We start from the raw sequence: 20,632 nt of genomic DNA, 5'->3' as shown, positions 1-20,632 counted from the left end.
ACACACACACACATACATACATACACACACATGCATGCATGGATACACACACACACACACATGGATACACACACACACACACACACATGCATGCATGGATACACACACACACACACACATGGATACACACACACACACACACATGCATGGATACATACACACACACACACACACATGCATGCATGGATACACACACACACACACATGGATACACACACACACATGCATGGATACACACACACACACACACACATACATACATACATACATACATACATACACACACATGCATGCATGGATACACACACACACACACACATGGATACACACACACACACACACACACACACACACACACACACACACACACATGCATGGATACACACACGCACACATGCATGCATGGATACACACACACACACACACACATGGATACACACACACACACACGCATGGATACACACACACACACACACATGCATAGATACACACACACACACACATGCATGCATAGATACACACACACACACACACACGCACATGCATAGATACACACACACACACACACACACATGCATAGATACACACACACACACACACACACACACACATGCATGGATACACACACACACACACGCATAGATACACACACACACACACACACACACACACATGCATGGATATACACATGCATGGATATACACACACACATGCATGCATGGATACACACACACACACACATGGATACACACGCACACACACACATGCATGCATGGATACACACACACACACACATGGATACACACACACACACACATGCATGGATACACACACACACACACACACACATGCATGCATGGATACACACACACACACACACACATGGATACACACACACACATGCATGGATACACACACACACACACATACATACATACATACATACACACACATGCATGCATGGATACACACACACACACACATGGATACACACACACACACACACATACATGGATACACACACGCACACATGCATGCATGGATACACACACACACACACACACACACATGGATACACACACACACACGGATACACACACACACACATGCATAGATACACACGCACACACACATGCATGCATAGATACACACACACGCACATGCATAGATACACATACACACACACACACACATGCATGCATAGATACACACACACACACACACACACACACACACATGCATGGATACACACACACACGCATAGATACACACACACACACACACACACACATGCATGGATATACACATGCATGGATATACACACACACATGCATGCATGGATACACACACATACACGTGCATGCATGGATACACACACACACACACACACACACATATGCATGAATGGATATACAAACACACACACACACACATGCATGCATAGATACACACACACACACACACACACACACGCATGCATAGATACACACACACACACACACACACATGCATGCATAGATACACACACACACACACACACATGCATAGATACACACACACACACACACACACACACATGCATGGATATACACACACACATGCATGCATGGATACACACACACACACACACACACACACACACACACATATGCATGCATGGATACACACACACACACACACACACACGCACACACATGCATGGATACACACATATACACATGCATGCATGGATACACACACACACACACACACACACACGCATGCATAGATTCACACACACACACACACACACACATGCATAGATACACACACACATGCATGGATACACACACACACACATGCATGGATATACACACACACATGCATGCATGGATACACACACACACATGCATGGATACACACACATATACACATGCATGCATGGATACACACACACACACACACACACACACACGCATGCATAGATACACACACACACATAGATACACACACACATGCATGGATACACACACACACACACACATGCATGAATATACACACACACATGCATGCATGGATACACACACACACACACATGCATAGATACACACATATACACATGCATGCATGGATACACACACACACACACACACGCATGCATAGATACACACACACACACATGCATGGATATACACACACACATGCATGCATGGATACACACATGCATGGATACACACACACACACGCGCACACACACACACACACACACACACACGCATGCATAGATACACACACACACATGCATGCATGGATACACACACACACACATGCATGCATAGATACACACACACACACACACACACACACATGCATGCATGGATATACACACACACATACCTGCTCCAGTGCAGTCACCCTCTTCATTACTCCTTACTTCCTCCTCTGACCTGAGCTGTCACTTGGCTGCCCCTACAAGATGCAGCATGCTGGGGCCAATGATTATTATTCTTTTTTTAGTATTTATATAGCGCCGACAGCTTCCACAGCGCCAACAGAGTATATATTGTCTTGTCAATTAACTGTCCCTCAGAGGGGCTCACAATCTGATCCCTACCATAGTCATATGTCTGTATTGTGTAGTGTATGTATCGTAGTCTAGGGCCAATTTAGGGGGAAGCCAATTAACTTATCTGTATGTTTTTAGGATGTGGGAAGGAACCGGAGTGCCCGGAGGAAACCCATACAGACACGGGGAGAACATATAAACTCCTTGCAGATGTTGACCTAGCTGGGATTTGAACCAGGGACCCAGTGCTGCAAGGCAAGAGCGCTAACCATCAAGCCACCGTGCTGCCCTATTAGCCTCTGTTCCATCTTCCCCAGTGGCAACATGCTGCCACACAGAGTGGGGACGAAGCCACTGCAGAAAGGGGGCGTGGCTACATTGCAGGCAAGGGCGGGGCTATTTCAGGCAGCCGAGGGGCCGCATGCCATTGAACACTTTAAAGAACATGGGGAGCACTGGGAAAGACTCTGTGGCCTGCAGTTTGGATACCACTAAAAGTCCCTGTCTATAAATTATGTAAAAGCAAGACACTAAGGCAATAAAAAGGTTAAAAAATGTGCAAGCTGGAAGACCTCCTTCACAATCATCAATTACATTTTTAGAAAATGTTTACCTTTTTATATAAAATAAGGTTTTTCAGGTGAATTGCATGATTTATATCTATAAGTTGATTGTGGTCTACAGTTGCCCATATACTCACTGATTTTCTCATTTGAATCCTTAAAGATTTGATCTGCTGTGAATCGATTCACCAAAATGTCAGAACAATCGATTTCTGATCGATTTTGACTAAAAATGTTGACAGTGCATTAGCATGGAGCCAGTGTCGGACTGGGAGGTGGAAAAACGGAGGAAATCCACCTGCTGGCCAAGCAGCAGTAACCCTGTGTTATCACTCCCAATAGAAACCTGCAGCAAGTCTTCACTGAGAGCAGCAACACCTGATTATTGCTGCTTGGCCAGCAAGTGGATTTCCTCAGCTTTTCCAGCTCCCAGTCCGACACTGCATGGAACCCAGGGGCGTAGCAACAGGGGTTGCAGAGGTTGTGACCGCATCGGGGCCCTTGGGCCAGAGGGGCCACAAAGGGCCCTCCCTCACCTACAGTATTAGTTCTCTATTGGTCCTGTGCTCTTAATAATCACTTCTACAGATACTTTGAATAGTGGTAATCATTAACAAACTGTTCCAAATCCCCTTCTTGCACCTCAGACACTGTAGTTGCAATTGGCAGGTTTTGGTGCGCCGTATCAGTTGTTATGTATAGAATGCTTGGGGAGCCCCACTGTAAAACTTGCATCGGGGCCCACAGTTCCTTAGCTACGCCACTGATGGAGCCGCTGCTTGGTCTCAGTGGAAAAGCCGTTCAGCTCCCTGCTACTGATCAGGCGTGAGCAGTCTGTGGCCGTGCTCCATGGACAACGGCTTGTCCATGAGCTTCGGTGTGTCCCAGCGCTGGACCGGCGAGCTGAACGGGGACAGAAGAAGCCTTCTGACTATCCTGAGGCTTCCCTCTACTGAGGTATAGACCCAAATTGGGCACTTCTTTCCCTTTCGGCTACACCTTAAAAACAAATGAGAATGGGGAGTGAGAGGATAAGGTTACTGCTTAGGGGAATGGGTGTGTCCTACTCTAAGGGCTGAGCCACAATGCACAGCGCTTTTCAATTCGTGAAATCACAGCAAATTTGTGGCAATTGTGATTACTCAGAAAATCGCGCTCGCGTCAGTTCTGCTTCTATTCTAATGTAAATCAATGAGAGCGTTTTTTTAGAAACCGCAAGCGCAGGGCTGACTGATTGAAAGCCCTCTGCAGTGTGGCACAGCCCTGAGATGGAATATTAGATAAAAACGTATATTGTTGCTGAGGTAGCAACGGACTAAGATGTATACATATGAGGTGTAATAAATTCACAAGGGTTTACCAACTAAATTAGAAAAAAAAAATAATAAATATATATATATATATATATATATATATATATATATATATATATATATATATATACACACACACACACACACACACACACACACACACACACACACACACACACACACACACACACACATATATATAAAGAGAGAGAGAGAGAGAGAGAGAGAGAGATGCTGTATAGATAGATAGATAGACAGATAGGTATCAGCAGAACTTTTTTTTATCTTACATTCATTACAATTATATCAGATATAATAACAGAATTATTAACAAAAATGGTTAAAAGATGTTAATAACTTGTAAACAGTAGAGACTTTTCAAGTAGTATTTGATCAGAAGAGCCATCTCCCAGCTGACCAATATCCTCAGACAGGCGCATGACATCCTGTGCATGAGCCCAACTGCTGCTTGGCATGAGCCCAACTGCTGCCAATGGCAGTTGGAAGTCATTCGTCAGTTGGATGCCATTGGGATCTGCAGCAGATTGCGAGTCTCCAGCTACATTATTTTCTTGGAAGAAAAAAAGGTATTTAGGAGGAAGAAGAAGAAAAAGAAGAACCTAACAACATCATGAGGGCCTGGAACCCAAACCAGGTGAGGGGATCACTGAGGAAGGCGAAGAAGAGGAGCACCAGAGCGCCAGCTCACAGCAGCAAAGTGAAGAGAGGGAAGAAACCGACGCAAAGAGAAAAACCTTGGCTCCCGGACCTGGGGCTGATCTTGGAGGACAAGAAGGACCTTCAAGGCAAGAGGATGCTTACTGGCCGCGTGGTGGAGGCAGCTGTGCAACTCCTGCAACAACAGTTTCAAGATGCAACCGGTCACCCTTGCATAAGAGAAGTATGCTTTGAAGTCACACCAACAACGCAGCCCACTGTTCAGATCAACATGGATTGGGAGAAGCATCATGTGTTTGTCACTGCGTGTGATGGTAAGAAGGTGGTGATTGCTAACAGCTCAAATGCATTTGGAGATGTGGCCAGACAGCAGATTGAGGATAGCTTCAAAGGCTATGTGAAGGATCCTGTGAAGAACATGGTGCATCTGCCGGTGGACCAACAACGAAGAGGAGAGCAGGATTGTGTGATGCATGCCATTGCCAACGTCTACGAGCTGTTGGCAGCTGACGGGAACATCGAGTGTGTGTACAGCCATCAACTCATGAAGCCGCATCTGCTGCAGTGCTTCATCAACAGGAAGATCACTGCATTTCCAAAGGATTACAAAACAGCACGGCAACCCTTGCAGAGGCCTTTTGATTGGAAGCCATAAAGCTAAAGCGGATTTTCCATTACCAACCACTGCCTGCCTCCCACCACCCCAGCCACAGCCAGGACCTGCAAAGAAGACCAGCATCTCTACAATGACACCGCCACCGGTCATGTACGGTAAGTAGAAGCTGAATATTGTCTTACATGTTAAATCTTTACTCACTCAGGAATTAGATGCCATGCAAGCAAATGAAAGCCACAAGCTTCTTATTAATGAACTGGCAGCTCATATAACAGGCAGGTGGGTTTCATTTGCTAATTTAATATATTTTTTTGTTCAAATATTTAAATTATTAAAAATATATAGTAAAGGCATCATCCTGGGTTAGTGATGATTTGCATGTAAGAAGGATTTTCCACCCATCCGAGGCCATACCCTCAGCTTCCACCCTATAAATAACCAGCAGAGCTTAAAAACCCAAGCCCACTCCAACATCATAATGCCCTCTGCTTCCACGCTGCAAACATCCAGCTCAGCTTAAATACCTGGCCCCTCTCCAGGCATCCTAATAGACAAGGTAAGTAATAAACAGGCTAGGTGAGTATCATCCGCAAACTCAGGGCAATACTTTTCTTCTCTATCTTTACTTCTTTCTAGTTGTACCCCCCCCCCCCCCCTCATTCCCAAAAAAAAAATACAAATAAAAAAAAAATCCCACCCCTCCTTCTGAACATTCTTTTGTTTGTTTGTTTGAAATGTTGTCTGTAATGTTTGTATTGACCTGACCTGCACTGACTGAATGACGCAAACTCAAGGCAATACTTTTCTCTATTTTTACTTCTTTCTAGTTGTAGTCTCCCCCCCCCCCACCCACCCCCCCCCCCCCCCAAAAAAAAAAAATCCCACCCCCCCTTCTGAACATTCTTTAGTTTTTAAATGCTGTCTGTAATGCTTGTATTGACCTGACCTGCACTGTCTGAATGACGCAAAGGATGGGCATACACTATTAGATTAGTGGACCAGATAAATAATCAATATCTGCCCTATGTTGATCCTTTATCTGAACCGTTAGATTTTATCTCTAATTTCATAATGACATGTCACCAGCCTTGCACCTCTCCATGCACTGCAAAGCTATATGGCTGCGGATTACTGGGGGGGGAGGGGGGGGACCCCACGCCCCCTGTCTAATCAAGGAAAGAATAGAGCTTCTCAATAAATATTTGATTGATATACTGATCAAACATCATTTGAGAATGACCTGATTTTTAGAAGAATTTTGTTTTAATGACTCAGTGACTGCAGTGATAGGGTAGAGCAGGTTAGATATAGGGTAGACAGATGCTCAGTGACTGTAGTGATAGGGTAGAGCAGGTTAGATGAAGGGTAGACAGACGCTCATTGACTGTAGTGATAGGGTAGAGCAGCCTAGATGTAGGGTAGACAGACGCTCAGTGACTGTAATGATAGGGTACAGCAGGCTAGATGTAGGGTAGACAGACGCTCAGTGACTGTAGTGATAGGGTAGAGCAGGTTAGATGTAGGGTCAGATGAGGTACCTGAATACGTACCTGAACTCTGGATATATTATTTACATAAAGGTATTTGTATCTTCTCCTCTGAAGCATGATTCCCTTTGTTTAGCTTCTGTGAAGTCCCATTCTGCAGATATTCCCACTTCCTGCTAGCCTACAGGGGAAAAGTGGGAATACCTGAGAAATGGGGCATCAAACAAAGTAAACATACTATTTTCCTATTTCACATAATAAGCTACAGACCTTTGTCTCTTTAGTAGTAGGTATCCCTACTTCCTCAATGTAGATTTGCTGCAGGTCTGCACAGAGGAAGAGGGATTTCAGAAATGGAACATTATGGAGACACAGTAAAAGTGCACGGCTAATCATGCACCAGAAGAGATTATACAAATACATTTTATTTAAAATTAAATTAAATAAAAAAACAAAACAAAAAAACAAAACAAAACCACACACGTGAGGTAAAAGATGACTAGCATCTATTAGATTAGGGTAGCATAGTGTAGTGTAGGACCTGCCCTAGAGGAGTCTACCTTGGCGTTGGTGGGCAGGCTTAATATCTTTTGGCCAAAGATCTTCATCTTATCTGCAGCACTTTATGTGCCCATAGACTTGTCGATTTTACAGATTTGATCAGAAAAACGATAATGTGTGAAGAGAGGTGGCCCTGTTATTCCTCTTGTGCGGTCATTCCTTTTTTTTACCTCTCTTTACACAGTAGAATTTTTTGGCCAATTGATTAACTAAAGGACTCCTGTTTGTATCAGCTTATAATGGAATACCTTAACCTCCCTAGCGTTTTGTTTCCTGGCAATTTTTGTACCAAAAGTGGTACAATTTTTTTTCAGCATTTTTTTTTTATATTGTAAGCATCTTTGTGGACCGCTTGCAGTTTGCGGTCTTGCAAGCTGCTCGCAAGCATGTGTACAATATAAAAAAAGCACTTCTTAAAATATTTTATTTTATTTATTTTTTTACTTTAATGTTTGCTGCTAGTAGTGCTGCTCATGGCTTGTTTTTTTTTTTTTTTACACTTACAATTTTTTATATTGGATCCAAAACAGATTTTTGTATTGAATCCAATACAAAAAAATTGAATTATGCCGCCCGAATTGATGACGCTGCATGCGCCCGACGCAAGGGGTTGCAAGCAACATTATCAGAGGGACACGCCAGGGGACGTGATCGCAGAGCAACAGGATGTGGATGGAGGAAGAAGAAGAGGAGATCGCAGACAGGTATCGCCACTAAGAAGACGCGAATCTGCGCATAGTACTTCCTGATCAGATAACATTGCAGCTCTGCTGAAGCCAAGTTCTACATATGCAGGAACTACAGAATGTTTTGATGACAATATATATCAGTATAAACCATTAATAAACACTATAATGTATTCTTTGTGTTCAGTTGTCATTTCATAAGTAGACTGGAATTAGAAGAAAAAAACACTTGTCTGAAAGTAAAGTTATGCTTATAACATATCACAACAATGGTCCAGACAGGGGCTAAAGGGGACAAGTAGGAAGTGCTAACCTAGAACACCAAAGGATAAAACCAACAACTTGCCGTTTGGGGTCGGCGATCCTGAGAGGCAGCCAGTGGGACCCCGACACAAATGACCTGTAGGGGCTGGAAGAAGCCCCAGGTAAGTAAAGGCAGATTTAATTGCTCGCCTTGAAGTCCTTTAACCTCCTTGCCGTTCTAAAAAATCCGGCAAGGAGGCAGCGCTGCACTTTTTTTAAAAAAAAATTTTTTTTTAATCATGTAGCGAGCCCAGGGCTCGCTACATGATAGCCGCTGAGCGGCGGCATCCCACCACCCACTCCGATCGCCTTCGGCGATCAGAGTATGCAGGGAATCCCGTTGAGAACGGGATTTCCTGCAGGGCTTCCCCGGTCGCCATGGCGACCGGGCGGGATGATGTCACCGACGTCATGGACGTCGTGACGTCAGAGGGAATCCCGATCCGCCCCTTAGCGCTGCCTGGCACTGATTGGCCAGGCTGCGCAGGGGTCTGGGGCAGGGGGGGGGGGGGGGGGGGGCGGCTCGGCGGGTAGCGGCGAATCGGCGGCGATCGCGTACTACACGCAGCTAGCAAAGTGCTAGCTGCGTGTAGGAAAAAAAAAATTATGCAAATCGGCCCAGCGGGGCCTGAGAAATCCTCCTGCGCAGGTTACCCCGAACTGTGTTCGGGATAACCGGCAAGGAGGTTAATAATGAGCTGGAGGCGGGCCGGGGCAATGCAGGTGGGCATGGACAGCGCTTCAGCTGTGATTTTAGGGGGGGGAAATTGCCAGGGCCACATCTCCAAGGGAGGGGGCGGAGCAATCACCTGCCTACAGGGATGATGCCAGAATAGGTAAATATTTAACATTTAATATTAATATAATATGTAAATAATAATATTTATATAATATTAATATTTAACGTCCCAATCCTCCATCAACACAGAGCTGTGATCAGCAGTAACTGTCAGGTGTATGATGGCTTTGGAATGCATCCAGCCTACATTTTCATCACCAGAAGGCTCACTGACTTCCACACAAATGACTCGCTGTAACTTTATTCCTGAGAAAGAGATTGCATATAAAGTTTTTCTTGAAGGGGGGTGGAGGCCAAGCACTATGAAATGTGAGCCCGGGTACCAGAGCCGGTGATGGGTCCCCCATATCTCTCCTTCATTTTTCTCCCCAAGGCCCTTGCAGAATGCTGCCAGCAGAGCCCACTCACCACATACTTGTCTGGCCGACGTGCTCCCTTCTGTGTGCTCACATCTTCATTTCTCTGATGCCTTTTCTCGGTGACCCCGTAGGCGAGTTCCTACATGCCACCAGCTCACAGAGAACAGGCACTGGGAGATTACAGGAGCACACTGGAGGGAGTGAGCTAGCCAGACAGGTGAGTGTGCTCTGCCACCACTATGGACGGGCGCTGTGGGAGAAATATTGTGAGAGACCTGGAGGGTGCGTCAGCGGGATTTGGGGGCCCCGCATGAAACAAACCTCATCAGTGGCGATGGTCCTGAAATCTATTAACAATCTGTTTGCAGTGAGTGGCAGTACATGATCCATCTCTAATCAGATTTCGATCAGAGAAGAATCTATCTGTTGGTTAAATCAGGTGGCCATCTGCCAGTGTATGGCCACCTTTAGTCAATGAAACAATATTATACTAATGACCTGCTTACTTTTTAGAAGCTGCATTGCCAGCAGACTGTGCAGTTACTGGTGATGAGTCAGGTCAGATCCTTATCACCAGTGCCAGGGAGGGGTGCCTATGCTGTGATTCTCCTGTCATCCTGACCTGCTCTGAGAGATACTGTGCAGCCTCCAGTGAAGAGATCTCCATGTCTATCTCCTCCCTTCTGCATCTGTCTCTGTGCTGCTGTCACTGCTGGTCTCATAGCAACACACGTTCTTCCACTGCTATCAGGTGCACTGTGTGTATGCAGAACACACAGCCTGGCTGTACCTCAGGCCGCAGGATCATTCAGCAGCCTGTATTTCAATCTTCCCTCTTCAGCTCAGTCCTCAGCATTACTGGCTAGCAGCCATCAGATGACTCCTGAGGTGGCTGCTGATTGGCTGGAACCTGTTGTGCAAAGAGGAGGAGGAGAGGCGGAGCCACACAGGACAAACACAGATGACAGGCAGCAAGAGACAGCCAGGAGGTCTCTAAAGACTGCTATTGGCTGGAGGCGGGGCTTAGGACCAAGCATTTACTAGTGGTTTGCCCACTTAGGACAATTTTTAGGTCACTTCATATATGTGGCTAAAGATAAAAAAATGCAAAAATGATTTTTATTGATCATTTCAAGTGAAATATGGAAGGGGGATCAAAGGAACCTTGAAAAACAATATCGAGAGCCCTGTATAGTGTAGGCAAAAAGTTGAGGGCTCAGTAACACCAATTCCCTTCAGTGCGTGTGGAGAACACCTCTGTCCACTGTGAGAACACCTCTCGGCAGGTGTGTGAGCCTCTTAGGCCTCATTTACACTATACGTGTTGCTGTGCGCATTTCGAGAACACATATGGTGTGTAACGTGCAGAAACATCAGAAGTGCATAGAACGCATTTCTCTGATGAGCAGACTACATGCTCTGTGATGCGCTATTGCACTGCTGCATGAATTTTTCGGCAAAGCACAGCGCTCACCCATTTACTGTAGTGAATTGGATCAGCAGCGATACGCACGGGAGCGCAGATGGCTGTGCGATCATAAGTGTTGCGTTCAAATCGCACAGCCCTCTGCACTTGGAAGTGTGAATGAGGGCTTACTGGACTTGGTCTCTCTCACACAAAAAATAAAATAAATTGTAGCGAGGGGAACTACATTCTCACTGGGACAGAAGGGGTAACTGCAATTGCTAGAAAGCGCCCAATCCTATACAATAAAACCCCTGTCCCTGCGTCTTCCTGTGTCCATGCGTCAGTTGTGCCTGGCACGCATGCGTAGCACACATTGGACAGGGTCGTGGACGGGTGCAGGTGGCCATGTGCGCTCATGTCTTGCGGCCATGTGCGTGGGTTGCTACCATGCGCGCGTTATGGGACGGTTGGGGAGGGGTCGCGCCCGTGGCCTAGTGCCTGTTTTTGTTACGGGCGGGCCTTTTTAGTGGTGGTATTATATATATAAAAATTTAAACCAGTTGAATTTAAACCAAAACAACCAGTTCAAAACAAAGGAAACTGATGGCTTACCTTAAAGAGACAATACAGCCAAAAATATACAAGGCATATACCGTGTACTCTTAAAAAGTTATACTGTAACTTGTCAGGGTATTTTGCATCAGAAACCGTTCGCGTGGCCGCTTAGCCACGCTCCCCTAAGGGATGAGAGCCATAGCACTATTTGTTTACAGAGTGCCAAAGAAGCGCCACAGCAAGTGTCCATGTGGGGATAAGCACCAGAAGTGGCCTCATGGAGGGTCTTGGAGGCTGAGTTGCAACCCCCCCAGCAAGTCGATATAACTTTTTAAGAGGACACGGTACATGCTGTGCATATTCTTGCCAGTATATAACATACAGAGGTGCTGCAGCCCCTCTGTATGTTATATATATTTCTTGTGGGGATTGGGGTCTCCACTGCTGCGTGCATACTTTGCAAAAAAATTGCATTAAAAGTTGGTTTGTGCTGCTCACCCCTTGATAATTGATTATTCTTGCCAGTATAGTCACATAAAGGATACCAGAGCTGAACGATTTATTAAAAAAGTGGGGAACAGTCATGTATTAGATGCACTCCTCATGCCCACTGTCTCTCCCCATTCTAGTCTGTCCCCCTATTTGTGCCCTAAATCGCTGCTACAAATCAGTCCAGGTCAACCAGTAGCGAAACCAAACAGTGGAGGCAAGCACCGGTCACTTAATGAAAAAAGCTTTCTAAATAATATAGTTAAATGTCCAAAGCGTGCAGAAGGGGAGTAGTAATTATACAGCTAACCACAAACAAAAGGACTTGTCCCCATAAGACCGCACCACATCATGTTGGAAAAATACAAAAGCTTTATTAGTCACAATAGGTTACCATGATAAAAACAATTAAAATACATCTCCAGGATACACACCTGATAGAATAATCAATCAGATTTATAATAATACAATACAACAGCTTCCAATGCAACCCACTAATGTATATCAAATTTGCAATTCAAACAATTGGGTAGCTAAAGTGCAAAGTGCAAGTAAAGAATGTACTGAAAAATGGTAAAGAACGAAGGTGTAAGAAGAAGGAGGATGCCCCCCTGCGAGCACCGCTGCAGCGCTCCCAAAAGGGGCATCCACTGAAGGGATGCAAGGGTGGTGAGAAGTGTGGGGAAACGGAATCCGACCAGCTGATTCCGGAAATGTGATGCAAAGTGCGGTGTGAAACCCAAGCTGGACGGCGCCAGCTAAACCAACGTGTAAACCGTGAGTAGGAAGCTTACCAACTGCTGGAAGGTGGGGTGGAAGCGTGGTGTGTCCGGGAGGTGCCTCCCGGAGGTGCCTCCCGGACACACCACGCTTTCACCCCACCTTCCAGCAGTTGGTAAGCTTCCTACTCACGGTTTACACGTTGGTTTAGCTTGCGCCGTCCAGCTTGGGTTTCACACCGCACTTTGCATCACATTTCCGGAATCAGCTGGTCGGATTCCGTTTCCCCACACTTCTCACCACCCTTGCATCCCTTCAGTGGATGCCCCTTTTGGGAGCGCTGCAGCGGTGCTCGCAGGGGGGCATCCTCCTTCTTCTTACACCTTCGTTCTTTACCATTTTTCAGTACATTCTTTACTTGCACTTTGCACTTTAGCTACCCAATTGTTTGAATTGCAAATTTGATATACATTAGTGGGTTGCATTGGAAGCTGTTGTATTGTATTATTATAAATCTGATTGATTATTCTATCAGGTGTGTATCCTGGAGATGTATTTTAATTGTTTTTATCATGGTAACCTATTGTGACTAACAGTGGCGTAGCTACAAACCTCTGGGCCCCGATGCGGAATCTAGATGTGGGCCCCCCCCCCCCGGCAACAACAGCCCCCCCTCCCCCGGCAACACCCGACGCACACACATATCCGAATCCCTATAGCCAGCTATAGGTCCCCCCAGTATAGGTAGCCAGGCATAGGTAAGCCAGTATAGTTGCCCCCGGTATAGGTTAGCCAGGTAGGTGCCTCCAGCATAGGTAGCCAGTATAGTTGCCCCCAGTATAGGTTAGATAGGCAGGCGCCGCCGGTATAAGTTAGATAGATAGGTGCCCCCAGTACAGGTTAGCTAGGTGGGTGCCTCTAATATAGGTAGCCAGAATAGTTGCCCCCAGCATAGGTTAGATAGGTAGGTGCCCCCAGTATATGTTAGGTAGGTGCCTCCAATATAGGTAGCCAGTATAGTTGCCACCTGTATAGGCTAGCTAGGTGCCCCGAATACAGGTTAGATAAGTAAGTGCCCCCAGTATAGGTTAGATAGGTAGGTGCCCCCCAGTATAGGTTAGATTAGGTAGCTGGCCCCAGTATAGGTTAGATTAGGTAGCTGCCCCCCAGTATAGGTTAGATGAGGTAGCTGCCCCCCAGTATAGGTTAGATAGGTAGGTGCCCCCCCAGTATAGGTTAGATTAGGTAGGTGCCCACCAGTATAGGTTAGATTAGGTAGGTGCCCCCCAGTATAGGTTAGATTAGGTAGGTGCCCCCCAGTATAGGTTAGATTAGGTAGGTGCCAAATGTATCAATGAATTTATATGGAAGGGAAAAAAGATTAGAACATCCTATTCAATTATGACCCTACCCAAATTGCAAGGTGGCATGGGTCTACCGGACATAGAAAAATATTATCATGCATCCAACCTAGATATGGTAAAACAATGGTGGAATCCTACATCCCCAAAACCATGGGTACACCTAGACAACACCCTTATGAGACACAACCTAAGAAATGTACTAATTAGCATTCTGATGGGCGCCAAACCCCCCCAATCTCCTTATCCCACCATCCAAGCATCCCTAAGATCCTGGGAATACTTTGTCAAAAACCCACCGCCTTCTACAGATAAAATTCACTTTCCTACACCTTTATCAGTTCTCAAACATTTCACCAAAGATTTGGACCTGAGACCATGGTCGAGCTTTGGAATAACATATTTCCAAGACCTATTCAATGGCAATTGCCTCAAACTGTTCTCGGAACTACAAAAGCAATACAATCTTCCTCAACAAGAACTATTCACCTTCCACAGATTATTCCATCTAATAAAAAATACTAAACTGCCCACCCCCTCCCTACCTCCAAGCATTCTAACCATGCTCAACTTCACAGGGCACTTTAAAGGAGGCATCTCCACTTGGTACAAACACCTGGGCTGTGAAACTTCACCCCCTTTAAATAGATATGCCAAAGTATGGTCGGTCGACCTTAACAGTAACATATCAGTGGAAAACTTAATATCAGCTAACAGAATGCTATCTAAATTTTCCCACTACAACTCCCACTGGGAAATGTCCAAGAAAATTATATGTAAATGGTATAGAACTCCCAGGCAAATATCTTCCTTCTCCTCATCGACTTCTCCACTCTGCTGGAAATGCAACTCCCACTTAGGCACCTACCTCCATATGTTCTGGCAATGTCCCATAATCTCAAATATGTGGACCCTAGTGGAAAAACTAATCCGTAAAATCCTTAAAAGGAACTTTTCACTCTCCCCAAAATTTGCCCTCCTTCTAATAAGCGAGGAATATATTCCGCCCCCCATAAGACCTCCTATCTATCATCTAATACTTACCGCCCTATACCTAATAACTGCTAACTGGAAATCACAGGAAGAAATACCTCCATACCAACTTCTTCGCTATACCCAGAATAGCATCCAAATGGAACAGGCCTCAAGAAACAGACTCGGCCTAGAAGCTTCTAACTTCCAAATGCCAACAGAGTGGCACCTCTGAGAGGTGTATCAACATAATACATGAGTTCCCCCCCCCCCTCTCAACCCAAACGGACTCCGAAACCAAAGGACATAACTCCCCATCGCCTAAATCAGAATGCAAATTCCCCCCCCACCCCCCCACCTATGGAGATAAGATACGGTGACCAATATAGACATGGCTAGTTAAATAGATAAATATAGACTGTCATAGTGGTTATATAAAAAGCTAAATTTTAGCTCACAGCTAGTTCAAAACTTAGAGATCAAGTATTACTGCTGTAAGTATAATTATTGCTAAGTTATAAGTAGGTTCCCTTCTTTGTTAAGAACTTCTTCCTTTCGTATGTGGTATGCCACTATATAAAGCTAAGAATCCAGTGGTGGCCCGTTCTGGCCCACTGATACCACTGGAATAAATAAAATCTGGCCTTTCTTGGACTACCTTCCCCTGGCTGCCTACTCGGTTTTGAAAATGCCAGGTCTGACGGTATTTCAGATAAGAGAGATCACTCCTCATGCAGGATATACCAACATTCAAGAAGCATGGACGGAATTTATGACTAAACTTTCTCATAACCCATGTAATACAGATTCTCGTGTTAACTCTAAGCTCATGATCGGAACCATCTGTTGTATCATATGCTTATGTAAGCTCACTCTTTGTTAAAAATTTCTTCAATAAAAATTTTCAATGATGAAAAAAAGATTAGGTAGGTGCCACCCAGTATAGATTAGATTAGGTAGCTGCCCCCCAGGATAGATTAGGTAGCTGCCCCCCAGGATAGGTTAAATTAGGTAGCTGCCCCCCAGGATAGGTTAAATTAGGTAGCTGCCCCCCCCCCAGGATAGGTTAGCTAGGTAGGTGCCCCCCAGTATAGGTTAGGTAGGTAGGTGCCCCCCAGTATAGGTTAGGTAGGTAGCTGCCCCCCCAGGATAGGTGAGGTAGGTAGCTGCCCCTCAGGATAGGTTAGATTAGGTAGCTGCCCCCCCCCAGGATAGGTTAGGTAGGTAGCTGCCCCCCCCAGGATAGGTTAGGTAGGTAGCTGCCCCCCCCAAGGATAGATTAGGTAGCTGCCCCCCCAGGATAGGTTAGGTAGCTGCCCCCCCCCCCCCAGGATAGATTAGGTAGCTGCCCCCCAGGATAGATTAGGTAGTTGCCCCCCCAGGATAGGATAGGTAGGTAGCTGCCCCCCAGGATAGGATAGGTAGGTAGCTGCCCCCCAGGATAGGATAGGGTAGGTAGGTAGGTTCTGTATATGGAGGGGGGAGCCGCAGCCGCGGGGAGGGCAGCCCGACCTCTCCCTCCCTTCCTCTCCCCGGGGCCCCCCCCCCTCAGATGCAGAGTGAGCGGCGCACGGAAGCGCTGTAGGCAGAACTCACCTCCGTCCCTGCGCCGCTGATCTCCTCCCGCTGTATAGATGTTGTTACACACTGCTTCCTGTTTAGCCGGAAGCAGTGTGTATCAGCATCTATACAGCGGGAGGAGATCAGCGGCGCTTGGAACGCAGGGACGGAGGTGAGTTCTGCCTACAGCGCTTCCGTGCGCCACTCACTCTGCATCTGAGGGGGGGGGGGGGGCCGGGGAGAGGAAGGGAGGGAGAGGTCGGGCTGCCCTCCCCGCGGCTGCGGCTCCCCCCTACCAGCGCGCACAGGCCGCATGGCCCTCCAAACGGAGATGGGCCCCCCGGGCCCCTCCCCCACCTCTTCAGGAGCCGGGCCCGGTCGCCATGGCAACCGTTGCGACCGCAGGCCCTACGCCACTGGTGACTAATAAAGCTTTTGTATTTTTCCAACATGATGTGGTGCGGTCTTATGGGGACAAGTCCTTTTGTTTGTGGTTAGCAGGTCAACCAGTAGTGCGTAGGCACGCGTGAACTGGAGCGCTCTGCGTGTGTACACAATAACATCATCATACCATAGTGTGCAAACACGCTGAGCGCTCCTAGCTGTGTGCGCCCTCGCACTACCGCCTGACCTGGACTGAGCTGCAGTGTCGATTTAGGGTACATTAATAATTAATAATTTAGGGTACATTAATAATAATTATTCAGTTTGGCATTTCTGAACATCTTCTTAAATACTGGTGTCTTTCATGTAGTCTGGCAGCCGAAAATGTGTCAACTGTTTGGCTTTCTGCAAAACATGTACTGTTGGGGATTGTTGAGGACTGAGTTGAGAAACTGTGGCTTAACCATTTCTGCCACTGGGACGTGAGCCTCAAGTCCGAAGCGACAGCTGCTACAGCCGCAGGGACGCGATAGTCACGTCCCTGTAGCTTGGGGCTGTGCCATGATCGTGCAGGCAGAAGTCCGCAATCGCGAGGTTGCCTGCAACAGGGGAGATTGGGTGCATGGAACAAAAGTCCCCTGAGCCAATCCGTTCTTGTCCGCCGAGAATAATCACTGTTTTTGTTCAAAAACAGTGCTTATTCTTAAAAAGTGCCGCCACGCTTCCTCCCGCTCACCGATTTCCACCGCTATTATCTCCCCTTAGGCCACTGTGAACGCAAGCCTTCCATTGCGTTACTTCGCTAATTACAATGTAGCAACACATTACTTACTATAGCGTACTTATTGTACGCAAATAGGAAGTACTGGGTGAGGACTTCTTGTGGCCAAATAGTAAACTTACAACTGCTGAGTTTAGGGAATAAAAATGTTTATATATCTACGTCAAGAGGGAATATTATTATTACATTTTGTGCTAAAAATTAGTGATGGATGTAAAACTGAAAAAATGCACCTTTATTTCAAAATAAAATATTGTCACCATACATTATATTAGGGATATAATTTTAACGTTGCAATAACCGGGACAAATGGGCATAGGTTTTAATTACGGTAGCATGTATTATTTTAAAACTATAATGGTGAAAACTGAGAAATAATGATTTTTTTCCATTTTTTTCTTATTATTCCTGTTAAAATGCATTGAGAATAAAATAATTCTTAGCATAATGTACCACTCAAAGAATTCCTAATTGGTGGTGGAAAAAAACAAGGTATAGATCATTTTGTTGTGATGAGCAGTGATAATGTTATTGGGGAATGTAAGGGAGGAGTGCTAAATTGTGAAAATTCCTCTCATCCATAAGGTGAGAAATACCCGTGGGCTGAAATGGTTCAAGGACCATTACAGCAAACATTTTAGCATATACCTGTGTTAGTATTTGCAAAATTGCAGCAGAATTACATTTGTAGCCCCCTCTGTGTCAAAAAATGCTCAGCAATTACACCTTCCAGTACTTTGGAGTTCCTCATCTTTCACTTGAGAAGACATCTAAGAACCATTAGTTCACCTCAGTACCTGACAGGTCAGCAGCTATGTGCAGAAAAGTTATGACTTCAAGAAGTTGAAGACAGCCAGTAAAGAGATTCCTTGTCCTCCCAGGAGGTCCTGCTGACAGATGAAGGCCTAAAATATATTGAAAAGTGGCATTTCTAATCATTTTTACAATAGTTATATCAAGAATTGTAATTCTACTCCCAATACAAGAATAACAACAGGATATGCAGAATGTGAAAATACTCACTACAGTGGGCCTTTAAAGAAAACTCGAGCCTAACTTTCAATTAAAAAACACCTACCTACTTACCAAAGAGTCAAGCCTCTGGCTACTGTAAAGCTTCCGTGTCCTCCTCAGGACCCTCCAGAAGATCCGGACCATGCTTCTCTTTATGCAGGAGTGGCCCGTCTTACTGCACCCATTCCTGAAGAGCAGTGGCTCCGATCTTCAATCCGACACGCCCTTGTCAGATTTCTTTTTGTGGTCCGCGCTCGGCAACGGGGGACCAGAGGACAGTGTGGGAAGTCACTATAGGATCCAGATGCTTCCCTCTTCTTAGACAAGTATGTGGACTGCGGGCAGTTTCCATGGTTTTATGCACACACAAATGACACCTAATCGACCTTTTTGGTTCAGATTTCCAGAAAACGATTAGTCCAGTAATTTTTTCCAGCCAGGTGGTATGAAAAAGTGTCCGGGTGTGGCGAAACGGGGAAATACAGGCCCGGTGCTTCCATAGGGGCAAACTGGGTGGCCGAGGGGATGGGTGTGCTGCATGAACGGCGGTAGCAACGATTCAGTGCAGCCATTTGTCAGTACACACCAGGTACTGGTACCAGTGGTTTCTTGTCCTTATGGTGCCAGAGACCGTTGGTACTGAAGGGGTTAATAAAGCCGAATTAAATTCTCTTTCTTTATGATGAAATAAAAAATAAATTATTTTGCATCCTCACAATGAAACAGCCAGAAAAGTATTAAGATGAAATGGGGCACTAGGCAAGATAGCACATTTTGCCCACCACTGATGGTCACCTGGCTTTTTTAGTTAGATTTGGTGGGGGCGAGCATCCACCAGGCCCCTAGACTCTCTCCTGGCCCTTGGCAGCTGCCTAAGATTGTCCTGAGGATGATCCAGGTCTGGCAACAGCTTTTCCTCTGTCCGAAACCTGGCACCATGGAAAATACTTTTCTGTATATTCATCCCATGTGATCATCCATGTTGAGCTTCAAAATTGCGCCAAAATCCCAGTCACACCAAAATCACACTAAAATCGCTATTGCGCCCAAAATAGCAATTGCGCCAAAATCGCAATTGCAGGAAAAACGTAGAAAAATTGCAATAGCTGAAAAATCAACGTCCTTGTTCTCGGCTACGGAAATAACAGAGCTGGCAGAAGAACAAGGGAATCTGTTAGGTAAGGAGCATTTTACAAAATGCTTCACACGTGGATTCATGCGTTTCTTGGGATTAGCATTATTTTTTTTCAATATATTATTGATTTTCACCCCGCTTTAAATTTCCAGATTTAAACCATTCTATTCCCCCTATCTCCTTCTGGTGAGTGGAGGTGGGGGAGAGACCATAACAATGAACAAGGGTGTTCTGAAAAGAGTAGGAGGCACCCCGTTTGCGGAGTAACTTAATGTTATGAGCCAAGTGTCCTGGTATAGCTCAGAGAATAGCGCCCCATACTTGTGGGCTTCAAAGTCCATGA

The 20,632-nt window shown here is 45.7% G+C and overlaps 1 protein-coding gene across 1 annotated transcript in view; it reads right to left on the bottom strand.

Annotated features, from left to right (window-relative positions):
* Positions 1-20,632, bottom strand: part of MOGAT1 (monoacylglycerol O-acyltransferase 1) — an 86,397-nt gene that overhangs the window by 58,547 nt on the left and 7,218 nt on the right. The window contains 1 exon segment of the mRNA XM_068280560.1: positions 18,938-19,045. The gene's annotated coding sequence lies outside the window, so the exon portion shown is untranslated.

The sequence above is a fragment of the Hyperolius riggenbachi genome, chromosome 4, assembly GCF_040937935.1.
Source record: "Hyperolius riggenbachi isolate aHypRig1 chromosome 4, aHypRig1.pri, whole genome shotgun sequence".
Taxonomy (NCBI): Eukaryota; Metazoa; Chordata; class Amphibia; order Anura; family Hyperoliidae; genus Hyperolius; species Hyperolius riggenbachi.
The sequence above is the reverse complement of the archived record's forward strand: the minus strand, read 5'-3'. Positions and strand labels throughout refer to the sequence as shown.